The sequence below is a fragment of the Mustelus asterias genome, chromosome 16 (assembly GCF_964213995.1).
Source record: "Mustelus asterias chromosome 16, sMusAst1.hap1.1, whole genome shotgun sequence".
Lineage (NCBI taxonomy): Eukaryota > Metazoa > Chordata > Chondrichthyes > Carcharhiniformes > Triakidae > Mustelus > Mustelus asterias.
Genome location: NC_135816.1, coordinates 99,429,449 through 99,439,625, shown reverse-complemented (window position 1 = coordinate 99,439,625; position 10,177 = coordinate 99,429,449).

Here is a 10,177-nt window from a genome sequence, read left to right as displayed (position 1 = left end):
ATAGTGTGTGAGAGAGTGTGTTACAGTGTGTGTGAGAGGGTGTGTGAGAGAATGTGTGTGTGAAGGTGAGGGTGTATGCGTGAGAGAGTGTGGGTGAAAGTGTGTGCGAGTTTGTGAGAGTGTGTCAGTGTGTGTGTCAGTGTGTGTGTGTGAGAATATTTAGTGTATGAGATTGTGAGGATGAGTGTGTGTGTGAGTGTGCGTGTGTGTGAAAGAGGATGGACGCCATCTTACCGACCATTCACGCCACATGAACATTCTCTCACACACACACGTGCATTCAGTGACACAGACACACGTGTATTCAGTGACACAGACACACGTGTATTCTGTGACACAGACACACGTGTATTCAGTGACACACACACACGTGCATTCAGTGACACAAACACACGTGCATTCAGTGACACAAACACACATGCACTCAGTGACACACACACGTACATTCAGTGACACACACACACGTGCATTCAGTGACACACACACACGTGCATTCAGTGACACACACACACGTGCTTTCAGTGACACACACACACGTGCATTCAGTGACACACACACACGTGCATTCAGTGACACACACACACATGCATTCAGTGACACACACACACGTGCATTCAGTGACACACACACACGTGCATTCAGTGACACACACACACGTGCTTTCAGTGACACACACACACGTGCATTCAGTGACACACACACACGTGCATTCAGTGACACACACACGTGCATTCAGTGACACACACACGTGCATTCAGTGACACACAAACACGTGCATTCAGTGACACACAAACACGTGCATTCAGTGACACAGACACACGTGCATTCAGTGACACACACACATGCATTCAGTGACACACACACACGTGCATTCAGTGACACACACACACGTGCATTCAGTGACACACACACACGTGCATTCAGTGACACACACACACGTGCATTCAGTGACACACACACACGTGCATTCAGTGACACACACAAACGTGCATTCAGTGACACAGACACACACGTGCATTCAGTGACACAGACACACACGTGTATTCAGTGACACACACACGTGCATTCAGTGACACACACACGTGCATTCAGTGACACACACACGTGCATTCAGTGACACACACACGCGTGCATTCAGTGACACACACACACGTGCATTCAGTGACACACACACACGTGCATTCAGTGACACAGACACACACGTGCATTCAGTGACACAAACACACACGTGCACTCAGTGACACACACACACGTGCATTCAGTGACACACACACACGTGCATTCAGTGACACACACACACGTGCATTCAGTGACACACACACACGTGCATTCAGTGACACACACACACGTGCATTCAGTGACACAGACACACACGTGCACTCAGTGACATAGACACACACGTGCATTCAGTGAAACATACACACACGTGCATTCAGTGACAGACACGCACGTGCATTCAGTGACACACACACACGTGCAGTGACACAGACACACATGCATTCAGTGACACAAACACACGTGCATTCAGTGACACACACACACACGTGCATTCAGTGACACACACACGTGTATTCAGTGACACAGACACACATGTATTCAGTGACACACACACACGTGCAGTGACACAGACACACGTGCATTCAGTGACACAAACACACACGTGCATTCAGTGACACAGACACACACGTGCATTCAGTGACACAGACACACACGTGTATTCAGTGACACACACACGTGCATTCAGTGACACACACACGTGCATTCAGTGACACACACACACACGTGCATTCAGTGACACACACACACACGTGTATTCAGTGACACAGACACACATGTATTCAGTGACACAGACACACGTGCAGTGACACAGACACACATGCATTCAGTGATACACACACACGTGCAGTGACACAGACACACATGCATTCAGTGATACACACACACGTGCATTCAGTGACACACACACGTGCATTCAGTGACACACACACACACGTGCATTCAGTGACACACACACACGTGCATTCAGTGACACACACACACGTGCATTCAGTGACACACACACACGTGCATTCAGTGACACAAACACACGTGCATTCAGTGACACAAACACACGTGCGTTCAGTGACACACACACGTGCATTCAGTGACACACACACACGTGCATTCAGTGACACACACACACGTGCATTCAGTGACACAAACACACGTGCATTCAGTGACACAAACACACGTGCGTTCAGTGACACACACACACGTGCATTCAGTGACACACACACACGTGCATTCAGTGACACACACACGTGCATTCAGTGACACACACACACGTGCATTCAGTGACACACACACACGTGCATTCAGTGACACAGACACACACGTGCATTCAGTGACACACACGTGTATTCAGTGACACACACACGTGCATTCAGTGACACACACACGTGCATTCAGTGACACACACACGTGCATTCAGTGACACACACACGTGCATTCAGTGACACACACACGTGCATTCAGTGACACACACACGTGCATTCAGTGACACACACACGTGCATTCAATGACACACACACGTGCATTCAGTGACACACACACACGTGCATTCAGTGACACACACACACGTGCATTCAGTGACACACACACACGTGCATTCAGTGACACAGACACACACGTGCATTCAGTGAAACATACACACACGTGCATTCAGTGACAGACACACACGTGCATTCAGTGACACAGACACGCACGTGCATTCAGTGACACACACACACGTGCATTCAGTGACACACACGTGCATTCAGTGACACAGACACGCACTTGCATTCAGTGACACACACACACACGTGCATTCAGTGACACACACACACACGTGTATTCAGTGACACAGACACACATGTATTCAGTGACACACACACACGTGCAGTGACACAGACACACATGCATTCAGTGACACACACACACGTGCATTCAGTGACACACACACACACGTGCATTCAGTGACACACACACACGTGCATTCAGTGACACACACACACATGTATTCAGTGACACACAAACACACGTGCGTTCAGTGACACACACACACGTGCATTCAGTGACACACACACACATGTATTCAGTGACACACACACACACGTGCGTTCAGTGACACAGACACACGTGCATTCAGTGACACACACACACGTGCATTCAGTGACACACACACGTGCATTCAGTGACACACACACGTGCATTCAGTGACACACACACACACACGTGCATTCAGTGACACACACACACATGTATTCAGTGACACACACACACACGTGCGTTCAGTGACACAGACACACGTGCATTCAGTGACACAGACACACGTGCATTCAGTGACACAGACACACGTGCATTCAGTGACACACACACCCGTGCATTCAGTGACACACACACACGTGCATTCAGTGACACACACACGTGCATACAGTGACACACACACACGTGCATTCAGTGACACACACACACGTGCATTCAGTGACACACACACACGTGCATTCAGTGACACACACACACGTGCATTCAGTGACACACACACACGTGCATTCAGTGACACACACACACGTGCATTCAGTGACACACACACACGTGCATTCAGTGACACACACACACGTGCATTCAGTGACACACACACACGTGCATTCAGTGACACACACACACGTGCATTCAGTGACACACACGTGCATTCAGTGACACAGACACGCACTTGCATTCAGTGACACACACACACACGTGCATTCAGTGACACACACACACACGTGCATTCAGTGACACACACACACACGTGTATTCAGTGACACAGACACACATGTATTCAGTGACACACACACACGTGCAGTGACACAGACACACATGCATTCAGTGACACACACACACGTGCATTCAGTGACACACACACACACGTGCATTCAGTGACACACACACACGTGCATTCAGTGACACACACACACATGTATTCAGTGACACACAAACACACGTGCGTTCAGTGACACACACACACGTGCATTCAGTGACACACACACACATGTATTCAGTGACACACACACACACGTGCGTTCAGTGACACAGACACACGTGCATTCAGTGACACACACACACGTGCATTCAGTGACACACACACGTGCATTCAGTGACACACACACGTGCATTCAGTGACACACACACACACACGTGCATTCAGTGACACACACACACATGTATTCAGTGACACACACACACACGTGCGTTCAGTGACACAGACACACGTGCATTCAGTGACACAGACACACGTGCATTCAGTGACACACACACCCGTGCATTCAGTGACACACACACACGTGCATTCAGTGACACACACACACGTGCATTCAGTGACACACACACACGTGCATTCAGTGACACACACACACACGTGCATTCAGTGACACACACACACGTGCATTCAGTGACACACACACACGTGCATTCAGTGACACACACACGTGCATTCAGTGACACACACACGTGCATACAGTGACACACACACACGTGCATTCAGTGACACACACACACGTGCATTCAGTGACACACACACACGTGCATTCAGTGACACACACACACGTGCATTCAGTGACACACACACGTGCATACAGTGACACACACACACGTGCATTCAGTGACACACACGCACGTGCATTCAGTGACACACACGCACGTGCATTCAGTGACACACACACACGTGCATTCAGTGACACACACACGTGCATACAGTGACACACACACACGTGCATTCAGTGACACACACACACGTGCATTCAGTGACACACACACACGTGCATTCAGTGACACACACACACGTGCATTCAGTGACACACACACACGTGCATTCAGTGACACACACACGTTTGTGTGTGTGTGCGCCAGTGTGGGTCAATGTGAGTGTGTGAGAGGGTGTGTGAATGAGCGAGAGTAACTGTGTGTGAGTGTGTGTGTGTGTGTTTGTGTGTGTGTGTGTGAGTATGTGTGTGTGTGTTTGTGTGTTATTGTCAGTGAGTGTTAGTGCATGATGTGACAGAGGCTGTGTGAATGTGTGTGTGTGTGACAGTGAGCATGTGTGAATGAATGAGAGACTGAGTGAGAGAGAATATGTTTATATCTGTGTGTAAGTCAGAAAGTGTGAGTGGCGTGTTACCTCCCCTGGAACCAATGAGCACCGTCTGCGCGATTCCTCCCGTAGCCGATGAGCACCGTCTGCGTGATTCCTCCCGTAGCCGATGAGCATTGTCTGCGTGATTCCTCCCATAACCGAATAGCACTGTTTGCGCAATTCCTCCTGTAGCCGAATAGCACCGTCTGCGTGATTCCTCCTGTAGCCAACGAGCTCCTTCTGCGTGATTCCTCCCATAGCCGATGAGCTCCTTCTGCGTGATTCCTTCCATAACCGAATAGCACCGTCTGCGTGATTCCTCCCACAACCGAATAGTACTGTCTGCGTGATTCCTCCCGTAGCCGATGAGCACCGTCTGTGTGATTCCTCCTGTAGCCAACGAGCTCCTTCTGCACGATTCCTCCCATAGCCGATGAGCACCATCTGTGCGATTCCTCCTGCAGCCGAATAGCACCGTCTGAATGATTCCTCCCACAACCGAATAGCACCGTCTGCGTGATTCCTCCCGTAGCCGATGAGCACCGTCTGCGTGATTCCTCCCATAGCCGATGAGCTCCTTCTGCGTGATTCCTTCCATAACCGAATAGCACCGTCTGCGTGATTCCTCCCACAACCGAATAGTACTGTCTGCGTGATTCCTCCCGTAGCCGATGAGCACCGTCTGTGTGATTCCTCCTGTAGCCAACGAGCTCCTTCTGCACGATTCCTCCCATAGCCGATGAGCACCATCTGTGCGATTCCTCCTGCAGCCGAATAGCACCGTCTGAATGATTCCTCCCACAACCGAATAGCACCGTCTGCGTGATTCCTCCCGTAGCCGATGAGCACCGTCTGCGTGATTCCTCCTGTACCCGATGAGCTCCTTCTGCGTGATTCCTCCCGTAGCCGATGAGCACCGCCTGCGCGATTCCTCCCGTAGCCGATGAGCTCCATCTAGGAACATAGGAACATAATAAGAGGAGTTGAGCATTCAGCCCCTCGATCCCGCTCTGCCATTCAATAAGATCATGGCTGATCTGTGTCCTGACCCCATGTACCTGCCCTGGGCCCATATCCCTCCATCCCCCTGCTCAATAAAAATGTGTCTGTCTCAGACTGAAAGCTCACACTTGAAGCAGCATCCACCGGCGTTTGAGGAAGAGAGTTCCAACCCTCCACCACTCTCTGCGGGTAGAAGTGTTTTCCAACAACTCTCCGCAATGGCTTGGCCCCAACGAGTGGCAACAGTTTCTCCTGATCCACCCTGTCCTTCCCTGGAAATATTTTGTAGATTTCTATCAGATCACCCCTCAACCTTCTGAATTGGAGACAATAAAGGGCTAATTTGTCTAATCTCTGCGTGTAACTGAACCCCTGAAGTCCAGGGATCATTCTTGTCAACCTGCGTTGAGCTCCCTCCAGGGTTGAACCATCCTTCCTAAGGTATCCTGTCCATACCGGCTCACAGGATTCTCAGTGGCCTCTAACTAGGGGTTTGTACAACTGCAGCATAACATCTGCATCCCGATACTCCAGCCCTTTCGATATGAAGGGCAGCATTCCTTTGGCCTTCTGGACTATTTCTGCTCCTGTTTGTGGCATTTTAAGGAGCTCTGCACCTGAACCCCCAAATCTTACCCACTGAGCTGCTGCTCCGGTTCCCACCCTCCTGCCTGATTCCTCTGGGAGCCGATCAGATCCGTCTGTGTGATTCCTCCCTCAGCCGAACAGCTGGTTCTGTGTGATTCCTCCCTCAGCCGAACAGCTGGTTCTGTGTGATGCCTCCCACAGCCGATGAGCGACGCCTCCCTCACGCCTCTCTTGACGCCTGGGCCCCGCCCCCAGGTGACTGCGCAGGCGCCAGGGCCGGATGCTGGTTTTTCTCGCCTGTGATTGCCTGATGACGACACAGAGCCGGAGGCTGATGACGACACAAACCCCGCCCACTGACCATGGCTATGCCCCGCCTACTGGGGACTGCAGGCCACGCCTCCTGATGACGACACAGAGCACGTCATGCCGCAGCTTCCGGGGGTTTGCCGGCAGGGGCGGGATTTCGGCCCCGCCCATGTTTCCGCACTGCGCATGCGGCCCTCCATGCACGGACTGCGCACGCGCCCCTTCTTCTCCCGCACTCCGCATGCGCATCCTGCCATTCCAGCTCAGCTGTCCAATAGAAAGAACAATATTTCCAAAGCAGCAACATTAATGGCAGCAGAAAATATTAGGATGGTTTTACAATGCAGCAAAGGATCAGGAACAAGGATTCAAAGGGGAAAGTGTACAATTAGAGAAACTCTCAGCAATTAGAAACACACACAGTAAAAGCTTCAACAAGTCTATTAAACAGGAAGAGAGGAGACAAAAGCAATGTGTGTTCGAGGGAGAGAGTGGGGAATTCATCATGGCAAACAAGGACATTGAAAAGATTCTGAAAAAGTGTTTCCGAGCAACCGGCACAGGAGAAGAAACAACAAAATCACAAGAATAGTCAAAAGAAATGAAAGTCAGCGACTTAAAGTGAACCCATCACCAACCCCTCGGTTTGATGGGAACTCGACAGCTAATGGTGTCCCTACCTTTTCCTGCACCCCCTGTCTTCAGGCAGATGAACTGGAAATCCTCAGGGGACCGGCACATGCGCAGACCGCTCCCTGGCACTCGGCACTGCGCATGCGGCTGCCAGCACAGTGATTCCCACACTGCGCATGCGGCTGCCAGCACAGTGATTCCCACACTGCGCATGCGGCTCCCAGCACCGTGATTCCCACACTGCGCATGCGGCTGCCAGCACAGTGATTCCCACACTGCGCATGCGGCTGCCAGCACAGTGATTCCCACACTGCGCATGCGGCTGCCAGCACAGTGATTCCCACACTGCGCATGCTCAGGGGAATCTGACTCTGGAAACCAGGTGAAATAATCTTCATTTCTCTGGTTCTTGTTGCTGTAAAATTCCCTTTGCTATTCCTCCTCTTTACTCTGACTCTGTGTGTGCAGCAGCCCCTTGAGAAGATACTTTGGCCTTTCGTTCTTCAACCAACTGATTTCCCTCTGGTGAAGGAGCCCCTGTTGCTGCGGTTGACTTTGTTCCATCCGGGGCTCAATTGTACAACATGGTCAACAGCGGCTCCAGCACCGCGATCCCCGCACTGCGCATGCGGCTCCCGGCACGCGGCGCATTCCCTCTGGAGAGACGGTTTAGAATGTCAGGCGCGAGGAATGTGGGCGGGGCTTCCCGGGGGGGGGAGGGGAGAGGAAGAAGGGGGGGGCGGAGGAGGGGGGCAAGGGGGGCGGAGGAGGGGGGCAAGGGGGGAGAGGAAGGGAGGGCATGGGGGGGAGAGGAAGGGAGGGCATGGGGGGGAGAGGAAGGGAGGGCATGGGGGGGAGAGGAAGGGAGGGCATGGGGGGGAGAGGAAGGGAGGGCATGGGGGGGAGAGGAAGGGAGGGCATGGGGGGGAGAGGAAGGGAGGGCATGGGGGGGAGAGGAAGGGAGGGCATGGGGGGGAGAGGAAGGGAGGGCATGGGGGGGAGAGGAAGGGAGGGCATGGGGGGGAGAGGAAGGGAGGGCATGGGGGGGAGAGGAAGGGAGGGCATGGGGGGGAGAGGAAGGGAGGGCATGGGGGGGAGAGGAAGGGAGGGCATGGGGGGGAGAGGAAGGGAGGGCATGGGGGGGAGAGGAAGGGAGGGCATGGGGGGGAGAGGAAGGGAGGGCATGGGGGGGGGAGGAAGGGAGGGCATGGGGGGGGAGGAAGGGAGGGCATGGGGGGGGGAGGAAGGGAGGGCATGGGGGGGAGAGGAAGGGAGGGCATGGGGGGAGAGGAAGGGAGGGCATGGGGGGGAGAGGAAGGGAGGGCATGGGGGGGAGAGGAAGGGAGGGCATGGGGGGAGAGGAAGGGAGGGCATGGGGGGGAGAGGAAGGGAGGGCATGGGGGGGAGAGGAAGGGAGGGCATGGGGGGGAGAGGAAGGGAGGGCATGGGGGGGAGAGGAAGGGAGGGCATGGGGGGAAGAGGAAGGGAGGGCATGGGGGGAGAGGAAGGGAGGGCATGGGGGGGAGAGGAAGGGAGGGCATGGGGGGAGAGGAAGGGAGGGCATGGGGGGGAGAGGAAGGGAGGGCATGGGGGGGAGAGGAAGGGAGGGCATGGGGGGGAGAGGAAGGGAGGGCATGGGGGGGAGAGGAAGGGAGGGCATGGGGGGGGAGAGGACGGGAGGGCATGGAGGGGAGAGGAAGGGAGGGCATGGGGGGGAGAGGAAGGGAGGGCATGGGGGGAGAGGAAGGGAGGGCATGGGGGGGAGAGGAAGGGAGGGCATGGGGGGGAGAGGAAGGGAGGGCATGGGGGGGAGAGGAAGGGAGGGCAATGGGGGAGAGGAAGGGGGGCAAGGGGGGAGAGGAAGGGGGGCAAGGGGGGAGAGGAAGGTGGGGGCAGGGGGGAGAGGAAGGTGGGGGCAGGGGGGAGAGGAAGGTGGGGGCAGGGGGGAGAGGAAGGTGGGGGCAGGGGGTGAGAGGAAGGTGGGGGCAGGGGGGAGAGGAAAGGGGGCGGGGGGGAGAGGAAGGGGGGCGGGGGGGAGAGGAAGGGGGGCGGGGGGAGAGGAAGGGGGGCGGGGGGGGTGAGGAAGGTGGGGGCAGGGGGGAGAGGAAGGTGGGGGCAGGGGGGAGAGGAAGGGGGGCAGGGGGGAGAGGAAGGGGGGCAATGGGGGGGAGAGGAAGGGAGGGCATGGGGGGGAGAGGAAGGGGGGCAATCCGGGGAGAGGAAGGGGGGGGGCATGCGGGGGAGAGGAAGGGGGGGCATGGGGGGGAGAGGAAGAGGGTTCATGGGGGGAGAGGAAGGGGGTTCATGGGGGGCAGAGGAAGGGGGGGCATGGGGGGCAGAGGAAGGGGGGGCATGGAGGGCAAAGGAAGGGGGGCATGGAGGGCAGAGGAAGGGGGGGCATGGGGGGCAGAGGAAGGGGGGGCATGGGGGGAGTGGAAGGGGGGGCATGGGGGGAAGAGGAAGGGGGGCATGGGGGGAGAGGAAGGGGGGCAATGGGGGGGAGAGGAAGGGGGGCAT